This window comes from Homalodisca vitripennis, chromosome X, assembly GCF_021130785.1.
Source record: "Homalodisca vitripennis isolate AUS2020 chromosome X, UT_GWSS_2.1, whole genome shotgun sequence".
Classification (NCBI taxonomy): Eukaryota; Metazoa; Arthropoda; class Insecta; order Hemiptera; family Cicadellidae; genus Homalodisca; species Homalodisca vitripennis.
The window spans coordinates 12,952,204-12,980,070 of record NC_060215.1 but is presented as its reverse complement, the minus strand read 5'-3'; the positions used below and the strand labels follow the sequence as shown (position 1 = coordinate 12,980,070).

The following is a 27,867-nucleotide window of genomic DNA, read 5'->3' as shown; positions in this document are numbered from 1 at the left end:
AAATTTATATAACGTAAATACTAGCGTATCATATAGGTCGGATATGGTTTAAATGAAACACAAAAGTGAGCAAATATTTTATTTATATCTATAGTATATGAAATATCTCTTGAATTTATAATTTTCCAAAAGTACATGACAAATTTAAAAATGAAAAACTAGACTAACAGTAGACGAAGCGAGGGTGGGTGGGGACTGGCGCATCGACGAGCACTCATGTGAACAGGCCGCCGTCAAATAGACTAGAATTACAGAAATAATGGGAGGGAGTGAGTCGCAGAGAGAGAGCGAGATGTAGAAAATTGGCTTTTCTGAAAATTACCCAAACTACAGGGGAGAGGCGCGCAGTGTGCGGGGTGGGGGCCTAATGTCTCTAATGTCCCTAGGAAAATTTGTCCCCTATTTTTGTCCTGGAAGCTAGTTGAAACCGTTCCCGGGCCCGTTGAGGACGTACTGTATGTGATCCGTGGCGCCGGATGTGTCCTGTGAGACGAGGTTACGTGTGCCCAGGTAGGTCCAGACTCCTATCTGTAACTGTCGACTCCTAGCCGACTCCTAGATCTAGGAGCGCGAGCGAGCGGCCCCGCCAGAGTGCGTGCCTGCACGTATGGGTAGCTGGGGGCGTTCCTTGGGTGTGGTTCTTAATTTTGTTTCCATTATAAAACTAATTAAGCTGGCCTTTGCGCTCGCAGAGTGGATACAATGTGACGTTTGCCCTCTCTGTGAGTCTCCAACGGCATTAAAGGAACTACATTAAGGCGAATTAATAATTAGTGAAATTAACGCACATAGTTTAACTAAAATCAAAAAATGTAAAAGTTGAAGAAATCCATAAAAATCCATTTTAGAATAAAGATCACTTACAACAGTTCCATTCCAGCATCGATTTGACAGTAAGTACACAAATTAAAATGGCGGCCATTTCTACCTTAATTACGACGAATCCCATATTGCCTAATATATTTCTCAAACACGCTGTATTATACTTTAAATGTTTCTAAGAATTTAAATTTACCACTCGAATTTTATCACAGTATTATAATTGTTTTTATAATAATAATATTGGATACTAGCGCTATGTTTTCGATTAATTTAGATTCTGTACAGATAAATTTATAGTTTTCTATTTTGATATGTACTATGTTGGCGTGATGTGAGATATCGGTAAGATGACAATGTTAGCAAGGAAAAAATTGTTTAAATTTTACTGAATTCACCAGTTAAAACCAAATACGATTAGACACAACATAAATTATTTTGGAATATAAATTGCTGCTGCACATTTTTTTAGAGAACATTTTTGTGTAATTTCGAAATTTCCAAATTGTAGTGAGTTTTTAATAGTTTACTGAAAATGAGTTTTTAATAGCAAACGGTCAAAGTATGTAACTACAATATTTTTTGTTTACTAAACATAAATAATGATTGCAAAGCTAAGTATTATTAAATCAAGCTGAACATACTTGTGTGTGATGGATAACTTTAAGAAATTTTTAAAATTTTGAAAGGCTCAATTCAGTACTCGCGAAAGTAAACATGACGAATCAAAACAACGGAATGTATATGACTGTAAAATTGCTATATTATAAATTTCGATATGTTTAGATCCAGTCAGCGTTTTATTTTTGTAAAGAGTATTTCAACGTGATTTATATAATAAATTTGGATTTTTAAGGTTACCTGAAATAGTACTGAAACTATCAAACCTCAAGTAGCAGAAGTGGTTTATATTTGATACCTTACCATATAAAACTCGGAGAAAATCAAAACAGAACGTGCCAAAGTATGAAATTCAATCAGTGTAATATCTGTATGGACATATTCTGAAAATATACCTTCCGCTGAGGTAGGTGGACATTTCTGTTTCTTATGTAGACGCCACCAAGCGCTACAGCCGCGAAATTACACGGGTTTGATTGGTAAAATATTGGTGTCTTTGAGCACATTTTGGAGACAGACACGTTCATATAATATAGAACGAACATGTTCAGTTTGCATTCCTTGCTTTAAGAAAGCTCATAGCTGCGGTAAAACCAAAATATGCTTTGATATATGATCAAAACAGTCGCCATCTTGAAACCAAAACGAGACGTTTGAATTTAAAGACCCTTTAATACATTTGTTTTTTTAATTAAATGTTTTAAAATTAAAATATTATTTTAACAGGTATATACCGCCGCCAACTTGAAATCTTCAACTTCTGACCGATTTTATCCAGGATAATTTTTTAAATTACAAGTATAAGTTTAAATTGTAGAGGTAGGTTCTTCACAAAACCGCGGTACATTTCAAGAGCTGGTGGGTGATTTGTAAATCAAGTGCATTTTGCTTAGCTCAAAACCGAGCTGTGCAAGCACTTAACAGAATCAAACTTTATATTTTTTTCAGTAGAATGCATTTTTCCAAAGTTAATGATGGGACAGTAAACTTGCAGAAATAATACACAAATAACACAGTGCTTGCCATCAAGGCAATCTCCTGTCGATCATAATATGTAATATAATCAATAATTTAAACTTGACAAAGTGGACAAGTGAAACTATTTTTATTTAATTTTCGTTTTTATAGTAGGGCCTACAACAAATAAGAAAGCTCGTATAAAAATATCATTTCCGCATAATAAATTAGTGAATTAAAACATTATATAAATATTAATATTTACTTTTTCCTTATATGTGAATTACAAATTGTGTGATTGCAAAGTCAACTGACAAGTTAATACGTTAATTTAAAATTTGTGTTTATAATAGTTCATGGAACTGTTATAAACTACATTAACAAACAGTTGGGAATCAGTTTAAAACCCGTTGTAATATATCTTAATTTGAACCAAACAAATTGATTTTGTTAGTAAAAACAGATATGAGTCCTTAAATTTACTTCTCAATAAGTCCCTTTTGCTATTAAGTTTTAATTGTTGATCTACTGGTTAAACAGTTGAAGCTGCGTACATAAAGGCCGATATATTATGTTCGCTGGATCGTTCCAGAATTAGCAGACATTCACTACACTTTGGTATATCACTTTTATTGATATACACATGTAGTTAACACATTAACATGCTAATGCACAAACGAAAATGTGTTTCATTACATCCGGGAGTTTTAAAACACTCTTCCTTCGCAACTTTCGCAACTCAGTGGGAGACCAGTACAGAATGGTGGTGTTGCAAGTCTATGGGACACCCCTGAATTCACAGCAAGTTTGGATTAAAATATTTTATAAAAATCAGAATATACAGTATTATTTACTATCACACATGCAGAAACTCCGATATCCGACTTAATATCCTATTCTTTCAGGTGGATCCTTGATACGTTGAACAATAGCAGTGAATGAGTTGCCTGACTTACTTATACACAGCTAAAAAGTAGGTACTGAAGTGGCGCAGAGAATTTACATCGAATTTCGGTAGAAACAATAATTTTAGAAAAAATTATTTATTAAAAAAAATGATGGTATGACTAAGACTGTCAGTTCACTCTTGTAGCGCCTGTGTCGTCGGCAGTACCAGTTCCGACGAAGTTTTGTATGTACGTGTAACTTTTACATATCATAAAACTATTTTTAATTTATAATTTTCTATTTTCTAAAAATTAAAGGAAATGTTAAGGCAAAATACGATATTATATTATTTCAATATTCGATTATCGATTTCGAATTAGAAAAGTGTCGCATTCAGCGTGGTAATGACATGTCTCGAAGGAAAATATCTTCACATAACGCGGATATGGTGGGAAGGGTTTATTTTATGCTATAGTTCAGTTTAGCTCCAGTTCACCTTCCTCTTACGCGCAGCATCTGAAATCTGATGCTGTTGCAGACTTTACTCCTGAAATCTGAAGTCATGTTCGTCTGAAGGGATCCAAAACAGACGAAGAACGAAGAAGCTCAAAACAAACCCGTGTGTCTCCACTGTTGCTCCACTGTGGCTCGGTTGCTCCACCGTGTTTTTGGGATCGTCATCGTAGTGCACTCAATTGTGCACCTGATGAGACAATTAAAATAACTCTTCACATAGATTGCACTAATTTTTGTAATCTGGTTGTCTCTGATGTCGAAAAGATGCGGGGGTTTCTTTTTGAACTTATTCGTTCTTCATCGCCGACTGTTTTTAGATCTCTTCAGACGAACATGACTTCGGTCAAGTCAAGAGTCAAGTCTGCAACCGCATCAGATTTCAGATACTGCACGAAAATATCCAATTTTAACAATATGTAAAAATAAATAAATTAAACTATGGTGAATACGAAAATGGTGTACAATTCTGATGAAATTATATGTATACATCTTACTTGTAAATGTTAATTAACTATTTTTTAACTTGTTACTGACTGAAATTGAAATATTTTAATTATAAAATACTTTTTAAAAGTTGTTGGAAAAATAACACGTTGTTCTAAACAAGCAATTTGTAAAGAAATAATACTATCATTTTAATAAAAAGTACTTCCAGCCCAACTGATCCTCAACCTGAACCACAAAATAGCACTAACTATTACCCAATTGATCTTTTATTGGTGAGTAAAGTTTGTTTGATTTTTAAAGTACTTAAGATAGTAATATTTAATTTACTTTTTGGGTTCAATCTTTAAACTGAGAAGAGCCCATTTTTAATTAAATCTAAACACGTAATGTTAAGTAAAATGATACATTTTCAGCGTTGTATGCGATGAGTTGCCTTATTGTACCAAATAAGGAACGGAAATCTGCCATTTCAATACAATCCATTTTATGCTATTGAATCTTGAGACCAATGTTGCCGGCCGGCTAAGTCATTTGTATTCCAACCTTGAAGCTGGGTTGCTGTGAAAATAATGTATCGTGCCACTGAAATAGGATTTCCAGTCAGTGCTGTGGCTGGCGAGATACGGTTGACGACAGTTTCTCTATTTATAGTTAGTGCTGTGGCTGGCGGGATAAGGTTGACGACAGTTTCTATATTTCCAGTCAGTGCTATGGCTGGTGAGATATGGTTGACAACAAAGTTTCTCTATTTCCAGTCAGTGCTATGGCTGGCGAGATACGGTTGACGACAGTTTCTCTATTTCCAGTCAGTGCTGTGGCTGCGAGATGCAGTTGACGACAGTTTCTCTATTTCCAGTCAATGCTGTGGCTGGCGAGATGCGGTTGACGACAGTTTCTCTATTTCCAGTCAGTGCTGTGGCTGGCGAGATGCGGTTGACGACAGTTTCTCTATTTCCAGTCAGTGCTGTGGCTGCGAGATGCAGTTGACGACAGTTTCTCTATTTCCAGTCAATGCTGTGGCTGGCGAGATGCGGTTGACGACAGTTTCTCTATTTCCAGTCAATGCTGTGGCTGGCGAGATGCGGTTGACGACAGTTTCTCTATTTCCAGTCAATGCTGTGGCTGTCGAGATACGGTTGACAACAAAGTTTCTCTATTTACAGTCAGTGCTGTGGCTGCGAGATGCGGTTGACGACAGTTTCTCTATTTCCAGTCAGTGCTGTGGTGGCGAGATACGGTTGACGACAGTTTCTCTATTTCCAGTCAGTGCTGTGGCTGCGAGATGCGGTTGACGACATTTTCTCTATTTCCAGTCAATGCTGTGGCTGGCGAGATACGGTTGACGACAGTTTCTCTATTTCCAGTCAGTGCTGTGGCTGCGAGATGCGGTTGACGACATTTTCTCTATTTCCAGTCAGTGCTGTGGCTGGCGAGATGCGGTTGACGACAGTTTCTCTATTTCCAGTCAATGCTGTGGCTGTCGAGGTACGGTTGACAACAAAGTTTCTCTATTTCCAGTCAGTGCTGTGGCTGGCGAGATACGGTTGACGATAAAGTTTCTCTATTTCCAGTCAGTGCTATGGCTGGCGAGATACGGTTGACGACAGTTTCTCTATTTATAGTTAGTGCTGGTGGCTCTATTGCGTACTATATGGGATAAAGTTTTTGCTAGTTTTGTGGTAAAATATTTTAGTTCAGTGTTTTTAATCGCTTTTTCCTGAAACATTACCTACCAATGCTAGATTTTAGACACTATTGTATATCATTCTTCATCGTTTAACTCAGATTCGAATAAGATGTATTTGAATTTCGACGAGTATATTGGTGTTTATAATAATTTGCCACTGTATTCCTGAAGGTAAATTTAGTATAACATAAATCCCCTACTTAAGCCTTAAATAAATAAATTGGGAATGCAGGCTCACTCTAGTGCTTGTAGTCCGAGCAGGACTAGTGTACCTGTGTAAAGTCCATGCACATCTTGAAGTACTTATTGTTAGATATCCGTGAGTGAGTGACCACGTCTTTCTCGCGCTAATTATGTCCTAGTCATCGACCTCAGCGATGAATGCAGCCTTCGTATCTGATGTTAACAAATCCCTTGTTTAACGCCTGAACTATAACAACCCAGACGAAATCAAGGCGTTTTGGATAATTGAATAGCCAGATTTATCACTGCGCTTACAGGACGTCTGGATTTAAATGCTGGCCAGCTGTCCGGTGAGTTCCCTGGTCCTCTAAGTGCTAGTTCGCAGTCATGTGTGCGCATGGATCGGGGCCGCTTAGTCCATACAAGTAAACGGTACACGGACATCTACACTCGAGTCAAACAACAGCAACGTTGTCAAAACACAACACAACAAGAATAAGATTCATCATCCCCAACTCGAGGTGTCGTGAATTGACTTAAACAGAGAATTCAACTTTTTTATAGGTAGCAGTAGGCGAGGGTCGAGGACACACAGGACCCCTCACAGGTAGCCTCTTCTCTCCACACTTGTTAAACAGAAGGCTATAAAAACGGCAGTAGCGGGCTGTAGGGCTAATGGGCCATGATTACAGAACTGCTCAGGTTCCGCGAACGGCACACACGCTCTGCTTGGACCTCCAATTTCGCTGATTCCAGTCTCCGGCAACAATGCCCACTTAGCTCTCTACCCACAGACACAAAATGTAACAGTATTTCCATTCTTTGTAAGTCTGCCAAATTCTAGGACCCTGCTTAATTATGATAATCTCGCCGGTACTATGCGGGGACGGGTGACTCGGTGTCGTGCCTATACCCGGTGATAATACCCCGGCTGCTGCAGGACCACTGGCCGTGCCCCGAGCCTCCGGTGTCTTCAGGTGTCCAGAGTCCTCGCCGCACAGCCAGGTCCTGCGTTCTTTCTTCAGTAGACTCTTGTCTGATGACCCCATCTCGTTTGACATTTCGGATGGTCTCTAACGTGTCAATCACTCATAGTGTTGTACATAATCCATTACAAATAGTGTTCTAGTGTTGGCACAGATCAAAGTTAGGAGTAGCTCTGGAATCAAGGGCCATATTGTTGACGGATGGCATTTTCAGAATGATCACAGAAGTTGGTGCCTTGCCGCCTTATAAGTAGACGTTTCTGACAGAAGTAAAAAATAATATATCTTCTTAAAAGTGTGCAATATTTTTATTCGAATACATTTTTAGTGTTACTTTTCCAGTTAGAAGTATATTTTATTGTGAAATACAGTATAGAGACCGAATGAAAAAACCCACGTGAAACGACATTTCCCTGGAGCCTTGTCCAGGGAATTAACCTTGGATGCCGATGTTACAATTTCATTACTTTCAATATAAGGCTTGTAATATACTCCCATGTTTCTTCTGTCAATTCACTTGCCGTCTCCTACATTAATTATATCTGAATGTTATTCTATAGAATGCTAAGTAGAATCTTTTACAAAGGAGAACACACGAGTCAGTGGACGTTAGAGCTAAACTTAATAAACACCAGGAAATCCTAGTATGAGTTTTGTTTAAACTAGCAAGAACATAGAATCAACACGACACGAAGCAACTTTCGTGGTACGAGCACCTCACGACTCTATCTATAGGACGCGAATAGTTCACGCATTATGCATGGCGTACCCATTGTCTTCTTCTCCTACTTCTATTACCAACCTATGTTTTATTTACTCATTTAAGTCTCATGTAGGCAAATGTCTCCATTAATTATTCAATAAAAGGAGACAAAACAAAAACGCGTCAGAACGAAGCGAAATTGGTGGGTAGACGAAGACGGTGGATGGACGCCCATACTTTATCCCGTAATTACGGGCCGGCATAAGTATAGCGTAGCCGGAACTCTGTTGCATGTGAGTCCAGAACCGTGGAACGGGCACAATCTTCGCTGCATTATTTCGATACCGGCACCGAACTCTTTGGATTTCCCACAGAACGGTGTCGTGCCTCATGAGTTTGTGGACTGATATTCCTCTTTAGAAGGAACCCTACTTTGACCATAAAAATGTAGGCTACATCTTACAAGGTGAAGCCTGACCCATGAGACCCTCTCCATCCATTAGCTCGGGAAAGAACGGGTTGATGTTTATTTTGAAGCGTAGTCAAAGGTTGGGCAGGCGAATTTAATTGAGAGTGATGTAGGATCGATTAATACTATAAGTTTGAATTGCAAACATGCGATGATGTTTATAAATAACAAAAAATGAAGCGTGACAGTTAATGGCAATTGTAGAACCAAAAGTCTAAATAAAAAACCGAACTTAACCAACCTTTTGGGTTTACCCTATCCTCAAAATCAAAATTCGCTAGAATTTACTGAAAAAAACAAATCAGGGTAACGGTGTAAACACAAATGTAAAATCGTGTGGCTAAACAATTACACATAAAAAAATATGAATTCGGTTTTCGAGATTTCTAATCGTCTAAAATCTTTATTCGATTAACTACACTGTGTTGTGGATTTGTAAGAAATTCTTCATTAGCGGGTAGTTATTATACGATTTCCTCCTAGTATGAAATATTAACCAGTCGTTTATGTTCAAGAGTGCGGGCGAGAAAAATGAATTCGGATTGTTGAAGCGAATCGAACTCTTATCGGGTATATCGATTTTCTGTCAAAACCTCTTCAAAGAACGTGAGTTCGCCATAACCCTTGAGCGGTCTCGCGTCACTCGCTGAAAGCCAGGTTCCGGAACTACCCTTTTGTTTAATTTTGACGCTTTTCCGTTGAGACGTTTCGCTCGATTACCCCTGGCTTGAAGACTGAAAACAAGATGGGCTCGCCCCAATTCCACTCCATTTCAGCCCCTAATTGTGAAAGGGTCTGAACTGTGCGCTACTCGCGCCCCCACCCTCGATCGGCCGCCCCCGATTCCACCCCCACCTACCGCCCCCGACCAGAACATCACCACCCTCGATCTCCGGCTTGCACGTTTCGATGTACCATTACGCCATCAATAGAATTATTACATGATACTTTTACTCTTGATCTGACCTTTGCTCGATTAACACTCGGATTTTGTTTCATATAAGGAAAAGTTTGACGAAAAATTCATTTGGAAGAACAAAACTATAAAGATCTAGTCTCTCTAAGTGAACGTACCGACAACAATTATGTCGCGCGTAGACCATAAACTATTTTCATCAACTTAATTAGATCTGATTATTTTACTGTAGATTTTAGCGTCATGATAAAATATGTAAATAAAATTACACGTTTATTAATTATTTTTATTGATGTTTAAAGAATTACATAAAGGATTATGTCTCCCCCTGAAGTATTCCCTATCTTATTTCTAATTACTGCAGATCGAATATGAAAATTAATGGATTTTTGTCCTAATAGTAGTTACTCTATGATATAGTAATACATTTTGAGTGCTTTCATTCTATGGAGAGCACCCACATCAAAATTGTAAAATAGTAACCACCTTTTTTGATATACCTTTGTAAAAGGAGTATACGAACTAGGATTATAGCTAAAACAGAATCCTATTTTTGAAATAACTCGGATCTATGTGCAACATTTTGTGATATGTTATTGAATAGCTCCGACGATTTTACTATTTTAGGTTAGTGTTCAGGACTCCTTATGTCCGGGTTCGCAGCTTTCTCAGTCAAAACACTTATAACTTTGAAACGAAATAAGCCGTATTTTGATGTATATATTATATCAGTGTTCATGCATAATCTCGAGCAGTTCAGGCAAAACGATTGTACTTATTAGGGTTTGCGCTTCAGAAGTACAGAGTTGCTAATTATCACAAGTATAATATTTACGATTTGTTTAATTTCTTAATAGGCACTAATGTCTGCCTCGTGAAGCACCTGACTCGTTCGTACCTCCTGTATTCGTTCTTGGAAAGTTTAAATTTTTGTATAAGTGTTAATATACAGTATTTCGTCATTGCTTTTTAATATATGTTTGTTAGGCCATCCCATATCCTTGGTTCAACCTAGGATATATATCAATATTGTTTACACCTAATCAATATCTTATTCCTAATCAGCCGCTGCTCGGTAAATTGTATTCTTGGTCAACAAAAGATTACAAATGGTGTTAGGTGCATTGCTTTGCCAATCCGTTTGCATGGATTTTCTCAAATCGAAGTCACAGAGCGAGTGGTTTCTTGAGTCATGTTAATGCCAGGTCCGTCCGTTTTCTTCCTCCAGTTTCTATAAATATGGCGTATTATAAGGTCGAAGGAGGCAAGTTTTTTCGTATTTTATGTGCAAGTATTCACGTCTTTGGCATTGAACAAATATGCAGTTACATAATATCCAGAATAAACTACGTAGTTTGGACTCCTCCTGTATGGTAAAGCTTAGATAATATACTACTAATACAATTAATATACAAATATACAATGATGTGGTACAATGCTTAAGTTATATATGAAAGAAAATGGAATTTAATACAAATAAAAAATGTTTAGCAAAAGTGACTAACATAGCACAATTTTCTTCCTTTAAAAAAGACTCCATTTGACCGTTTTCACGCTACAGGAAATTCTTGAAAGTATCAATGTACTATGCATATCAGTCGTACCTTCTTTTCCCACTATTTCCATCAAATTCAATATTAGATCATTTATTATTAAAAGTTAATATTTTTCTAATATGTTAAAAAATTAAATGACTTGAAAACAACGTATTTTTAATTAAAAATCGAAATAACAAAAACATTTAAAAATGGTAAATTTATTCAAACTATTAAAAATGTACACTTGGATGAAAAACTTAGTATTACAAAAATAATATATATATATATATATATATATATATATATATATATATCTCTCAGACCATCAATTTATCTATAACTTGGAGATCAATTGGATTTTTGTTGTATCCATTAATAATCCAAAACATGCAAAATTTTATAAATTTGAAGACTGTGGTTTGTGTTAATTATACATCACAAGTGATAATTACTAAAATACACAAGCGGTTGTCCAGATATAATTACTATAACATTTCACCACGATACTAAGGGTTGGTAACAGCACTGCGCCACTGGACTGACAATCACTGATAAAGAACAACAATATATCACGAGTGATAATCAGTGATAAATAACAATACAATACGAGTGATAATCAGTGATAGATATCGATACTAAACCACGAGAGATAATCATTGATAAATAACGAAACTGCGCCACGAGAAATAATCATTAATAAATAAAGAAACTGCGCCACGAGTGATAATCATTGATAAATAAAGACACTGCGCCACGAGTGATAATCATTGATCAATCTGAACCTGCGCCACGAGAGATAATCATTGAGAAATAAAGACACTGCGCCACGAGTGATAATCATTGATCAATCTGAACCTGCGCCACGAGAGATAATCATTGAGAAATAAAGACACTGCGCCACGAGTGATAATCATTGATAAATAACAACAATACATGACGAGTGATGATCAGTAAGAGATTACAGCACTACCTGACAATGAAAAGAGAACAAGCAAAAAAAATGATCGTTTATTTAATAGAGAATTTTAATATAACATGATGTAAGTTTGATACTAGCGTAAAATTGATGTTTATAATGGAAGACTTACAATACAAGTTGGTTTAAAATTAAAAACCAATAAAATGCACGAGAATTTGTTTACACGGTAATTTCGTCGCAGGGATAAAGATTAGCTGTTGCAAAGTGGCAATTGCTTACAGTCTTGGTGCTCAGCACACGAACTCTTAGAATTATTGTTAAGTTCGCTCTCGAATTATACGCCAACTTTTACTTATTAGCATAATTAATCACAGAGATTAGGACCCAAACTGGTCTTGCGACAGACAGGACACTCGTGGATTTGTTTCAAGTATGGCTAAGTAAAAATGAAACATAAACCTACAAATATAAATACCAAGTGGGTAATGAAGCTTCGAGTTTTTTTAAAACTGTGCACACTTTTTGAATTATCATAGACATTGAAAACATTTATGGGTGCGTTGAACATACGTCATCTACCCACCACTTAAAATATAACTTGTTACATCGTTGTAACACTGTTGTAATATAATTTGTGATATGTTCAACTTAGTTGCAGTTTAGTTGTATTTGGATCAAAATGATTAAGTTTAAAGTTTAAATGGAAAAAGTTGTAGAGTCTCAATGATAGCCTAATTTAAAACAAAAAGAGACATAATTTTAAAATATATTTAGGTACCCGGTGTACAGATATTAGCACCCTTTCAGCGTCGTTACCTTTTGGTTATGATGATTGGTCTGATTATCAATACCGCTTTGTAGAACAATGTGATAAACTTTCTCAACTTCACTATTGAAACAAATATTTATGGATAAAAATGAAACAAACAAGTATATCCATAAATAATCGACTAGATGTAGTTGATTTTGCATAACTTTATGTAAAGTGTCAACTGGCATTGAGAACATTCAAAACGGTAACCAGTTCAGAGATAGCTACTGTAACTTTGAAAGCGTAAAAGCGTGGTCTGGTATATTTAGTACCAGTGGTCCCAACCGTACTCTTATAAATAGCAACAGAATTTCAGGGTGCCAATCACGTCGGAGTGCCAATAAATGCCAAATTTTCCACATTTGTTCAAAGGAATTCGGAACAGAACCAACGAAAAGAGTAAAGTGCAAGGGACATTGAGAATTTATAACAAGAATTGGTATAAGCATGAAAGCTATACAGATATTAAAAAATATTGCTGTGGTGATGCAGCCTTTTACACGGCCATCAATAAAATCTCTCATACATTGGTATTTGTGAGGAAGGCATTATGTTCAAAGATAGTGCTCATAGAATGGTAAAAGCTGATAAAATGAAATCCCATCTCCCATGAAAGGCTACCGGATGGGTGCTGATCACGACGCGGTTCGCTTTATCTCTATGGTGGGTTGTAAGGCCTCACAGTGCAAAACTAAGGAACAATGAATTCAGAAGCAGCCGGTGCCCGTGTGAAGTGCTCTGCCTACCGGATGGGTGCTGATCACGACGCGGTTCGCTTTATCTCTATGGTGGGTTGTAAGGCCTCACAGTGCAAAACTAAGGAACAATGAATTCAGAAGTAGCCGGTGCACGTGTGAAGTGCTCTGCCTACCGGATGGGTGCTGATCACGACGCAGTTCGTTTTATCTCTATGCTGAGTTGTAGGGCTTCACAGTGCAAAACTAAGGAACAATGAATTCAGAAGTAGCCGGTGCACGTGTGAAGTGCTCTGCCCACCGGATGGGTGCTGATCGCGACGCGGTTCGCTCGATTTCTTTGGTTTTCCGCCCTGCCCGCTTATTACCGGCTATTACATTCGACAGGCGGCCCGCTTCCTCCCGATGTTCCCTGCCCTTATATAGGCTAGATAAGGTACTGTGTACGTATTGTGGGTCGAGCCTTGCCCTGCCCGCTTTCTAGTTTGCAGTTGATCATGTCTGTCCTGTTATAGTGTCTACACTTTCGTCAACGAAAACCATGGTTTGTTCTTGGACTCATGATGATGTCGTCCGTTTAGGAGACACACTTTAAAGGGACATTGTGGGTTCATATCCTACTCCTATTACTTGTTCCTTTCTCAGTCTTGGCCAGAATTGACGGCACATAGAGACCGAAACTAATATCAAATTTTTCTTCCTTATAAAATAATACGGATTATCTTCAAACAGCAAAATCATATTTTCGTATAGAAAGTTAAACTTTAGTTTTAATGATTGTAAATTGTTAGTTACCTAGGATTTTGGTTTTTGGTTGGAAAGGGATACCTTTCTGAGCAGGATCAGTTTAATATAATATTTTATTCCTGTACTTTGTTCACCTAGGAAACAGTTGAGAGATCAAACGACTCTTTACCTAACCACGACGAGCCGGCATACCTTCCAGAATACACTGAGACCGGTTCAATGCATGGGGAAATACACACAAAATACAAACTTATTTCATTTATGGTGTGTGCCAATGAAAGCATTTCCATTTGATTCCTATATCCACATATTGCATATCAGTATGATGTGAGTTTTGGCTTTAGCTCCATTACATCTTCCACTTAGCGCAGAGTCTGGGACCTGAAACTGTCAGAGGCTTGACTCCTAGAATCTGGCGTTCACGTCTGTTTGAAGGGATCCATCGAGACCGAAACACGTGCTTACCTTGACACTTACTGTGCTTACCTTGGTACTTAGTACTTACTGTGCTTTCAGTATTCAAAATGATCTCTCGGTAATACGTTTAGTTCTTAATTGTTTTCATGTTGCATCGTTTCGACATCAGAAACACTTCGGCCACAGAGTTCCATCTGGTGTACCCAGTAGCCACCAAGTGAAATCTTGATGAAGAGGTATTCTTGTTGCCTCATCAGCTGCACAATTGTATCCAAAGATCTAATTTCAATTTTCGCGTCGAACAACCCTTCCAACCATACCTGTGTCATAGTTTGTTTTAACGTCGTAAATAACATGTAAAATTGTCATAATGTCTTCGCCCAGCCTTAAATTAAATCCCAGGTAAAACTCAATATACTGCAAAATAAAAATATTACTTGTTTATTGACCAATGCTTTCTTTAAGGGGACTCGGATGGGCAAAATATTTTTTTTTACCGAAAATTGTTTTTTTTGTGATTTTGTATTCCCTATTTCATTCTTTTTTAGAAAATACTTCACTTAAGATTTTCTGATGGTTAGTTCTTTTTTTATAGCTGTTTTTCTAAAGAATTGCAAAGAGATTTTGACGTGCAAGTACCAGAGAGCGATGGCCAATAAGGAGGCCTATGATCATAAAGATCATTTCCACCTGCCTAAAGTGGTAATGGACAAAATAAAACCAATATTTAGGGACTTGTCTTCACCAGACCTTCTAAGGAAATGTTTACACGGAGGTACACAAAACCCCAATGAATCCGTCAACAACATAATTTGGTCTCGACTTCCTAAAAATACATTTATGCTAAGGTCAACCCTTGAACTAGGTGTATATGAGGCTGTTGCTTGCTTCAATCAAGGTAATATTGTGAGATGTTTAGCTTTAACAATTAGGCTACAAGCCTGGCAACAATTTGGTCAGACAAATGAAACAGAAAGATGAGATCCGAATCCGACAAGCAGAAAATGCCATCGAGGAATTAGAAAAGAAGTGCCGGCAGAGGGCAAAATTAACCAAATTAAGATTGGAAGAGTTGCTTGAGGAAGAAGAGGATCCAGATAACCCAGCATATGCCCCTGGACACTATTAACTGTAGTTTATTTTTGTATTTTTATAGAGTTGGTTACAATGAACTTCAAATGCGTTTTCTGTAAAACTATGTTTTTTGTTCGATAGGTACTACTCAAGAACTATTATAGGTAGCCTGTTGATTCTTTTTTTAATTTGTTCCCTAAGTAATAATCTACATTTTGAATACATATTATTACCTTATGTTCAGTACTTAATTTTATACATCAGAATAAATTGTAATTTTTTATGATATTTTTTGTATAAAAAGAAAAAAAATGTCACACGTTTATATGAAAAGATTTTTTATAACCATGTATTCAAAATGCTATGAAAAGTACAAGGAGCAGAATAAAAAAAGAATTAACTGGCTACCATTTATAGTTTTTAAGATAATGGTACCTAAAATTCATCAAATTAACATTGCGGGGATAGGCCCATCCGACTCCCCTTAAACGGTGAACACCTTTTCTAAAATAATAAACAAAAAATGACTAATTCAACCTATTACAATAATTTTTAAATATTAAATATTGACATGTAATATTGGCCTTTTTTCTGTCTGTGTCATCCCTGTAAATGGGCTGACAGCACGCGTGCATAGACGAAGTGTCTTACATTAAAATAAAAGTTTAAATATATGTTTCACCAAAATAAATAATTATATTTTCACCGTTTTTTTCCAGTTCTCATTATTGCTAACACAATGTGAATTTTGAGATGTTTGGGATATATGTGGAGAGCCACATCCAGTCAAGAGATGCTAAACTCATAAATTACTTCATTTTAATTTAAAATCTCTTGAATAAAAACAAATCTCCACATAGAGTCGAAATATCTCAAGATTCCAATTTCTATTTTTGCATGCTAAGATACTACAAACAAATCCAAATTAATACTTTCTAGGAGGTACATATCTAGATGACGCTTATTTTTAAGTACTGTATAACTTACCATAAAACGCATTTTTTCATAAAAAAGTTCTGTTGCTTATTATAGTATAATGTCAATAACGTCATCAAGATTTCATCACAAATTTTGCACAGAAGCCCAAAAACATGTTCAGTGTATTCTGAAACAATTTATTACCTATATTTATTTAGTGATTTGTCATTTTAAATTTGTATTTTTTAAAATTTAAATGTTTAATTATAATTGAAAACTTATGCACAAATAACTATCTGAAATTGTAAAAATCAGCTGTTAATAAATTTAAAAGAGCATTAATAATATGCAATAGTACATTATTCCTCATTTTAAGATCGAATTTACATTGAAGAAACAAGATGACAACAAAGTGTATCTTCTGTGTATAAACCTAAACTTAATTTTCTGTGACTCAAGTTTTGTTATACTGCCTGTTACGTTTTCACGCAGTATAAACCGTTGTACTTGACACTGTTAAGAGAAAAGGAACCTACTGATAATGATATTGATACTCTCTGTTAAAGCTCTCTATATTTCTGGAAGTAAATTAAACAACTTTCAGAGTTGGCTGTGTATATGATCATATTTCAATAATATATTTATATATTAGGTTTTGTAGCTGTAATCTCTTTTTTTAACCGATTACATAGACCTTCTTCATGTTTTCAAACAGATTCCTAACTCTTACCAATATATTAGCACAATGAACTCTTATAAATAGGTCGATATACCAATCGTGAACGTTTGTAAAATAATTTCGATTTTTCAACTGAAGTAAGATAACAAATTTCTAAAAGACTTCATACTGGCTGTTATGGTAACCCAATAGTTATAATATAACAACCCTATGTCTAAAATATTGTAATACATAATTTTGAAAGCGTTTTGTGTATGGTACGTACATTTTATGGTTTTGATGACACTTTTGTAAATTATAATCCAGAATAAGGCAGCATAAATAAATGTGTAAACAAACTCAATACACCCATAAAAGATTCTGACACGTAGCCTAACTTGTCCAACACATAAAACATCGTTTTATGGTATTTTGTGGTGTAGACTTGTTTTATTTAAAAAATTATATGAAGCCCAAAGATTTAATGAACAAAAATCTGAATGCACTTGTGGCAAGATATGTTAAGAAAGATTCCATATGTAAACTTTACATTTTGTATGACATTTCTACAACAATTTAGCTACTCTATGATGTCATGTTTTACTCAAATTCTTCTCTGTATGATTATCTGTCCGAAGGACATTTCAAGAATGAAAAGAGCTACATTTTAAATGCAACTGGAAGTGAGTTTTATTAAAATGTTTGCCAGTTGAGTGAAGTTAATGCTACTGCCTAGTGGTACAGTGGTCAAAGTGCAGCCTTGCACATTCTGACCTCTATTAGTCTTACTTTAGAGGTCAAGTATTTGATTGTAAGTTTTTATTGTTACGAAGAACTTATTCACCATAATTTTGAATTATAGAAATCTTCTTCTCGTACTGTGATTACAAGAATCACTTTACTTTACTTTTTATTGCTGTTGTACTCTATTTGGTATCGAAACAGAAAATCGTCCATAAGGCTCTTTAGGGATGTAAATACCGTATGAAGATAAAGTTCAGATACAAAGCAAGCGCATAATAAAGAACTCATGACTTAATTTAAGTCCTTTCAATAATAATGAGTAGTTTGTATAGTAATCATGTAGTGGTTTACACCACAATTATAGACTATTCGTCTTTGGTTGATAAAAGGATCTATGACGTAAAATGCATTTTATACGTGTTATTTATATCTTTGTAGAATATATATCTAGTTGTTGTGCAAGCGTATCGTTGACGGATAAAATGGAAAAAATACCGTTTGAATTGTTATAAAAAGTTCAAAATAGTTTGCATCTTGTAATTTCTTTACTGGTGTCAAACAGCAGATGCATATGAAAAGACTAAGTTTTAAAATATTTGGTATTGTAGTGTCTTACAACTGTATTGTTATTTGACATTAAAAATGTCCAACAGGTGCAATTATGTTAATATTAAAGAACATAACTAAATATCATTTTCAATTTTTCTCTTATATATTAAAATCTATGTGCAAAAATTGGTTGTTTAGCTTCAATAGTCTTAGAAATAATAATTCTTTTATAATAAAATAAAAAATGGCGTCTAGCGCCAAAACTAAACATTTCTCGACCTATGTTTATGTGACAATTTTTGTTTTGAATGATGAACACCATAGCTCACAGTAGTTTGTGACACCCTTTTGTGATTGTGATCGTGATTTGTGACACAGCCGGTGCACATCCTACCGATTCCTATTCCTATTGTCATTTTAAATAATTGTGAGTGAAACATTTCACAAATGAATGATATTCTTCCGTAACTACATAGCCTACATTACACAATATTTGAAAGTGTTTTTACTATCCCTTCTTTAAAAATTGTTTCTAGTAACCGGAATTTCTGAGCGAATTGAAAAAGTATCTTGTTCTTTAAAGAACTCCAATGTTTAGTAATACATATAGCGGGAAAATTAGGACCACAATCAATCTGTTAGTTTTAGCTGTCAGTAGTGATTTGTCTTTAGTTTAAATCATAACTGTTCAAATATTGCGTAGACTAGTAATTCCTTCTAGTAATATCATGTCTTTGGCAATAAACGAGTTGAGTTCATATTTTCTCAAAAACCTTAGACATTTGAAATCGAAACGTTTTGAAAACCTTGCTGAACGAAGCTGAAGTTCGTGGGGCCGATTTCAGAAAAGAAGTTTCTCTTTGACGAGGGGTGGAGTTTGTCGGAGTTCGGTGAGGGAGTGAGTATGAAATATTGATAGTGGAAGTTGTCCTGCAGGGCACGTGGGCGCGAGGTAACATGGCTCACTATGGCGACCAAGTACAACAAGTACAACGTCAGACCGGGGACTTGGCACCATTACTAGATTGTTATTGGCGGAACTGTGTATTGTTCCCATCACCTATCGACATTGTATTGTATTTGTATTGGCCGTGTTGTGTCGCTACCGAGCGTGGCGCGTCATTATTTGTCTTGTCAATTCTCCTCTGCCACCTCATCGATACTGCTGTGTTTGGGTGTTTTACTGAAACCATTAAAAGTCTGATGAGGTGCCAATTAGGTTTAGTGGGTGTGGTATTGAATGTTGTTGATCACGCTTATGATTTTCTTAAGAGGTTCCCTATTTACGATCCTTTTTAGTCAACTCACTCTGTCCATTGTTCGAAGTCTAAAACGGGGAAATAAACGAAAGGTAGAAGGACAGTTTTGGACGTTAGGTTTAAAAATAGTTTAGACCAGGTAAGATTCGAACCGGACTCGAAATCCGATGCATTGCACTGCGAGTCGACCGCACGTCTCGGTGCCCAGAAAATGTTTTCCCTCAAACAAATAATAACTTTTTGGAAGATGTTGAAAAGTTTTACGGAATTAACTTTAATACCGTTTCAAATATTTAACAGTTCTAATGGGGATAACTAAAAGGTTGTCCTCCGAAAACTTTGGTTGAATGACAAAATTTCAGGTCATATCTTAAAGCTTAATAATGAAATACATTTATCATCCTAGGAGGTTTAAGTTTGTAAACACTGTATAAATAAGTGTAGTAGAAATATAAATTGCTTTGAAGAGAATGGTTTCAGTATTAAACAAGTCTGTCTCAGCAAAGTTTCTTAAAATCGAATATGAACATATCCTTGACACCTCTGCTGAGGTCACAAAAAGTAATTATGGAACCGAGGTCACAGGAACTCGGTGACCGGTGGCCCCACACCACCGAGGTCATCATAGGAAGATTCTTCTTCAAGAAGTCATTGAATAAGGCAGGTCGGAGTTGATAGAAATGTTTTTTTCTTATATTCTTATTCATCGTGGATTCGTTAATTTGCACTAGTTAGTTAATGATAGTTAATAGTTAAAAATGTTACACTTGAGTTATGTAACATCAGATAATATGTAAGATACTTATTGCAGAATTTTAATTATTATTTAATCCTTATTTGCAAATGGATGTTTGTTTTGTATAAATATGACAAGCTTTTGACTTGAGCAGCTAGCAATGCAGAACTCTGAGGACATCCTTCTTTAAATCTCATGCTATACAATTTCAAAACTATTTGGAATCTATTTTAGAAATCCCAATTGTTACAAAAGGCCAGGACAATTATATTCATGGATATTCCACATTTAGGACTAGATGCTAAAGTACTTAGAAAATGTTTTGACTGTTGTTTCGCTGAATACTACTGCCAAGGAGTTCGAATGACTGAAATGTAGATGGCCAGATTGTTTAGTCAAAATAAGGTCACTTTATGAGAATAAAGACTGCTGCAACTTTTTACAGTAAAACTTAAGTATTTACTTTCTATTGATAGCAGTAAGTGCTCAAATGTATCACAGTTAATTGACTTTCGATAGCGCGTTTGAGATATGACGATTGGCTTAGTTATAAGGACGACTACTATGACTGTCAATGTCAGCCTCAGAGTGCAAGTACAATTTTAGATACAAGTAGTATTGACAGTGGGATAATTTATCCCACAATATATCGCTATACGATATGTATACATTGCATGATATTATATACCCTGTCTGAGGTCAACTAATCAACCTCTACTCACCTGTCACCTCTCCGGCTAACAATATCTCAGCCAACTAAGCACACAATTAGCATAGCTTGATAGCATTAATTTGCTAACAGAAATACTGTGATTTGTGCTGTTGAAAGCGACTAATAGTAAGATCTGACTACAAGTCAACAATCACCTTTCAGTAGCTTTCAGTCAGCGTGGTTTCAGTAAAGTGGCAGAACCGGACTGAAGGTTGTTGTAAATGACACTCATTGATTATTAAAAATAATAATAGTAATAAATATTTTGCCGAAATTAAGTTTATAAATAACATTTACATAGTTTTAATTTACTAAATGTTTTCATTTTGATAAATAATCGGTTATGCTAAGGGAGAATGAGAAAAGCATGATTGTGGTCGACAGATTCTTTTTTGATTCGGTTAACTCAATTCGGTTTTTCCTAGTTTAATTCAATATTGTTTTGTTACCATTCGTTAAGTAATGTATCTATTTGTTTCATATTTTGTTATTGCTGTGTAGTATTTATTAATCCTAGTCATATTCTTGTTACTGTTGTACTTATATATAAAACTAAAACACTAAGTTACTCTGTACTATTCTATTTGTATAAATGGTGTGCACCGTTGAAATAAATAAATAAACTAAAACACAGTTTCGACGATTTACCATTTTAAAGACCAGTCAAATCAAAGACTGTGACCAAAGGACAAGGTGCTTTACATTAGGTCACTTTTTTAGAATCTTTATGGGGGGGGGGAACTGCCCCTCCCTGCCCCCTTTGGCGACGCACTTGGTTCCACTAGGCTTAGTCAGTTTCCGGTTACCTTAATTTCGTATTAAACGTAAAGAGGAAAATGATGCAGTCTCTAATGTACGTACATATTAAAAGGGTTATATTAAATTCGCAGATTTGGCAGTTATTAGGTCTATGGACAGAAGGAGATACCGAGTTTATTAAATACGAACCTAACGCTGGAGATGAAATATTATTTAGGTGTAGGATAAGGACAAGTAGTAGTACTGTTGCATTACAATATGTTTCCGGAAAGAATGGAAAGAACGTTAGTGGTGGCAAAAGGTACCGGGTTTATTCTAGCGGGTTGATACTATCCACTCTAGGCGGCAGCTTTCTTTCATTTCTCAATATACTAGCTCCACGTCGATCGGATTGGAGAGTTCTTTTGTGATCGGAGTTTATGGAGACACGTTCCCGATCGAAAATTTTCCATTGTGCAGGTCGCTTCTCGATACACCCCCGAACATCTGCCGGATCACGGTTCGTACGTATGGAGGAAGGGTAATACATGCCGGAACGAAGGAATGGTGTGGTAGCATGCCGACTGGGAAGCCATCGCTGGCCCGACCTCGCTACATTCCCCTACCTCGCCGAAGTGTACCATGTAATTAGCCGATAGTGTGCGAGATAGCGAGATAGTGGCGCGGACATGGCTACTACCTTATTACAATAAGCCCCTCTGACCTTCTTCGCCATCACGGTTATTGTTTTTGAAACTCGACCAAAACTTTATTTATGCGTTGCTATTATCTTTTCTTTCGTCGCTACACATTGGCGTTAAAATTTTAATTGATCGTGTTGTAAAAACGGAGTCAGTAATGGCTAGGTATTGTTTTTAAGCGATTTTTTTTTCATTTTATAACTAATTCTTCTCTATAAGATCTTATAAAAGACAATGCGAGAAAATAATCGAATTTATCACGTTTAATAGCGTAGTTCATGCATTCCTTTCTTCTTGAGCTCTTTGATTCCAAAAATTAACATTGAACTAAGTGTACCTATTTTTAAGCGCTCAATGAGCTTAGGTAACTAGTTAAGCTGGGAACTAGGAACACTCATGCTCCTTTTTAAATCTAAACTACATATTTGGTATGGCATGAAACAATAAATATGTCATATAGGATTCCTAATTGGATTATAACAAGTTTACATCAGTGCTAAATCGATTGTATATTTTGTATGTATTGTAAATAAGTATATTTAAAAAATTTCAGACATTCAAGATATTCTTATAAATAGGCATTTCTGTAAATTTTGCTTAAAAACTATATGTGTATTGTGTATTACAGTGCGTTAATAAATTTTCGATAGCCTTATTGTTGTAAAAAAATTAATTGAAAGAACAGCAATGCAGCTGTAACAAATAATATAATAATACAGATATTGTACATCGGCAAAAGATTCTTGATTTTTATGGTTGGAACAAATATGCAACTAATATTTTTTTTATAACCCGTAAATACAAATTGACTATTGAAAGAGTTTACAGAAGGATAACACAGTCTCGTACATTTACCTTCATTATATGTTACTACAATTTGATTGCGATTTTTATAACCATACCACAGTGATAAATAATGCTTGGATTCTTGATATCACTTAAAACTCCTAAAATCTTAGTTATGTAATATAATTTAAATCGTATTTGTTAATTTAATGCGCATGCAAAATATATTGTTAGAGTACAATCATAATATTACATATACAAATATATACTTAATTCTTACCAAATGTGATAACATATATTTTGACAGTTTTGGATTACTTTCTATGTTTTAGAATATATATATATATATATATATATATATATATATATATATATATATATATATATAAACGTGTACGTATGTTTGTGTATAAAAGAGTAGATACATTTTTAACAAACGTTGTATTAGTCCATATGAAAATTATATTAAAAACAATTTTGTTTTGTTTCAGAGTCTGCCCGATATACAAGAATGTAAACTTATATACAGGGGAAAGTTTACAAAGCCAAGCAAGAATGCCAACATGAAATCGATAGAGCAATAACCACCATTCAATCATGGCGGAGTTATACCCATCCTATGTACAGAATCATACATTAGAAATGAGAGGTAATTTTATCATTTGTCTCCGTTACAAAATTGGTTAATATCTTCAACCACAATTTCAGCCAGTTTTGCTTGGTTCTTGGCTGACATGGCTACTTCCGAAAATACCCATGGTTAATCTGTAGAGTGACGAAACCTCACATCTGGTCCATGTCCTGACGCCTACTGTCCTGATAGGCCTTGATTCGTCTGGAGATGGGATGTTGAGACAAAAGAGATTTAACTTCTGCAATAAGAGTTATTTTTGACACCGTCTGAGGGTGGTCCTGCAGGCACGGGTTGTTGGGGGTTATCCCAGCCATCCCACCTCCACCCATGACTATAGTTTGGTTTGGTAGTGTACCGTATTTGCGAAGCCATTATTAAAGCTGAAGAAGATATACAAGTTTATGCAAGTACAGTCCACCACGGCCTAAGTCACACAGCAGTAGGGCGTAACATAATCTAAAAAACATGCTTTTCTGTGTATTCTTCTATCTGTATAGATCACTCTGAGATAAGTTGATTTCCATTTCAGTGGATGTCTCGTGCAAAATGTATTTTGCTATAACAGAGCCCACATCAATCATTACTAATTATTTTATCTTACAAATGTAATATTTTTTTAAATTAATATTTGTATACAGTGCCGATTCCTACAATATCCTTTTACAGACTGAAGAATATATTTATTAAAAGCGTCCACATACCTGTAAACTTAAACATTATTACTTTATTTCTTCCTAATTTTTGTTGTCTTCAACCAGGCATGTAACTTTTGTGTTACAAATTAATTATTAACATTATTTTTAGTACTTCTCGAGCATTTTTTGCAACAACTATAAGTTTCTGTCTTCATTGCCTAATTTGAGTAAAGTATCCGAATCTTTTTTTCTAGCCTTCACCAAAGTACTGAAACGTTTCTGAGGATATTGTAATATTTCATTATTATCTAAGACGTTTGAGATCAGACCCTCTATAATGTTATTCTGTTACGTGATAGGCAATGTCTCTAGGAACGATTTTCTTTCGGTGCCGTAAAATAAAATTGTAAATCGCATTTCCACAGAATATAGACTTCAGTATTCCACTGTAAAAACTAACACAAAACGATTTGTTACAATTGTTTATAGCACTAAATACGTAGCCTGCCATTAGTGTGAGTAGTAAATTACATTAAAAACGCATTCTTGAAACTTTAAAAAGTAACGTAGATGTCAATTTAGAAAATGTTGGAGGCATGAACTTATTAAAAGTTTGATATTTGCTCTAGTTTCATGTTTAGACCAAACATAACAGTAATGTAACCATTTATAAAATAATAAAATATCACAAAGTGAGTTAAACCACTAAATTCTCTTTAATTATGAGGATTAAGTTTCAGTGTTTGTGTACATTTCCGTCCGTATAATTCAATTTTCTTTGTATTAAAAAAACTAATTTAAAAATTTATCTTAGTTCCTGAGACCGCTAAACTAACTAAATAAAAATCTTCATCAAACTTTAATAGGTCATTAATTTTTTAGGTTAAAATTTAAAAGAGTTGTTTTATATATTTTATTATTTATTGTTATATTTATTTTTCGTCTGCGTTTTTTCCTTGACACTATGAAACGGAAAACAGTTATAGTGCTAGTATTTGGAATTCAATGTAATATATCTATAAACATTACATACTTTTTTAAAATAGCAAATATTTTCACAATTGTTTTCAAAATGTAATTATAAAAATTACGTCTCAACTTTGACGGAAATCGTACTAACAAAAACGTTCTGAAGTCTGGAAATTGTTTAGTTACTTTGTTAGGTAACATATTAATTTACTGGAAATTAATTCGCTACAGCAATTAATTGTACAGAATTACTCTTAAATCCTGAACGAATCTTAAAATTACAGCAGTAAAACAAAAGTAACTCTAGTCCAGACATCAAATCTTAACACATGAGATAGTACACGTTTTACAATGTCTGGCATCTTATTCAGGCCAAAACACAAAACCATAAATTTCACTGTTCAAGTGTTAAACCTTTCTTAAATTGGAGACACATAATTTGTATTACATAAACTTCACGAATCTATTTCGGCATAATTCCGTTAGTAGCTGAAGGTGAACTACTGACTGACTCAGGAAACTTTGGTCGTCATTGGGTTAACAAGCCAAACGAGACTTCGTCGACAAGCCTTCTGTGATAACGATTGTAATTTTACAAAATGCCTCATAAAAATATTAAAAGTACGTTTCATTTTATAGAAAACATTCAGTATAGGGTATAGTTGGTAATTTTCAGCCGACAAGAAACAAATGAAACAGAGTTTATCCCATAGTGAAGGTCAGTATAGATTTGTTATAAAGTAACTATGAAACAAGTCTACCCCAATGGAAAATTTTATATACTCGTATATTAGGTAAAGTTTTTCCTAACAATTTGACCACCCTAATCTTTAATGTTCCAAACAAAACCTCGAAACAGGCTTAGCCTCTGAGGTCCTTAATGTTCCTGTCATTAATTAAGAAGTCAATTATATATAAAATTTCTGCATTTTATTTGAAGAAGGTGACAGTTTTGTTCAAATGCTGCTCGCTCAGAGTACTGAGCATTATTGTATTCGATTTCTTTAGGTAATGATTATTTTTGTATCAAGTCTTATATATCATGTTTCCTTCTGTTGGTTTGAAAAACGTATTTTGTGTGTAAGAGAAAATACATATTCTTATTCTTTTTGCTATGAAGTAGCTAATGAAAAATAATCTTGTCTTAGTTTGCTTCTCAAAAAAAGGGTTAACTGAACCCAACCGAGACAGGTTATACTAAATTCAGAATGCTAAAACCCAAAGACAATTATTTAATTTCAGGAGAGCTTTGTTCGATAAACATTTGTTTTCACTAAGTATTTGGCCTCTTATTTTGGATTGACATGTGATCCGATTAAGTCAGCAGCCGCTGGGTCAGCAGAACCCGTGTCTGTAACAGTTGAGATATCTGCCACTGAGATAAAATTGAAAGAATATTGATATGAATTAGTAGACTAAACAGACTATGGTCAAGGTATGAATTTGCAAAAAGTGTACATGTGCACTATATACTACGGGGCGGTGATAGATTTACGGAAGCATTATAGGTTGTTAAACATTTCAATTGAATTGAATAACATAATGTAATTCGTACTAATAATATAATGGTATAAATACTGTAAGAAGGACAATTATTCTTGATTTTTATCGTTGAAACAAATACGTAACATATATTTTGTTTGCAGCTCATAAATAACTACTGCAAGGGTTTACAGAGGAATAATATGATTTCGTGCCTTTGCCTTCGTTATATGTTACAACAATTTGATTGCGAGTTTTGTAACCATAGAATACAAATAGATAATTCTTGAAATCTTGATATCACTTCAAACCCAACTTATGGTCACTCCTATCATGTTTATTATGCCATTTAGAGCAGATATGGTAATTTACTCCGCATGCAAAATATATTATTCAAGTATTGTCATAATACTACACATACAAAGTTATACTTTACTATTACCAAATGTAATAACCAATATTTTAACAGTTTTGGATTAGTTGTTATTATTGTTGTTTAACAGTATTGGAGATATGACGTTTCTTAATTTTTCTTGTTACATGCTAATTAGTAAGACTATACTAATTACACTGATACTATATTATACTATACTAATTACGATTATACTAATTATACTACTAATTACGAATATAATGGTTTCAAATGTATACTTAATATAATTACTTGTGCAATACACGAGCTCAATTTTTAAGAATTTGAATGATCATTGGCTGAAATATATTATATAAGATTCCTACTGGCGTAAATTTGTGGTGTGGGTCATGCCCCAATTCTTAAAAACGCGTGTTAACTTCAAATAGTTCATTTTTGTAACAATTATGGCAGTGAACAGATTTAAATACAAAAACTCTTAAATATTTCTATTAATAAAATGTATCTCTTTCTCTGTTACTTGTACAACGGATTTAAATTCTTGGAATCCGTAAAATAAAGATTACAAAAATGTTATATA

General features: G+C 34.9%; 1 long non-coding RNA gene across 1 annotated transcript in view; it reads left to right on the top strand.

Annotated features, from left to right (window-relative positions):
* Positions 1-417: 417 nt before the first annotated feature.
* LOC124368481 overlaps positions 418-27,867 on the top strand; it is a 50,251-nt gene continuing 22,801 nt past the window's right edge. Inside the window, exons 1-2 of the long non-coding RNA XR_006922949.1 lie at positions 418-510; positions 23,686-23,843. This is a non-coding gene — a long non-coding RNA (uncharacterized LOC124368481). The remainder of the gene's footprint in view (positions 511-23,685; positions 23,844-27,867) is intronic.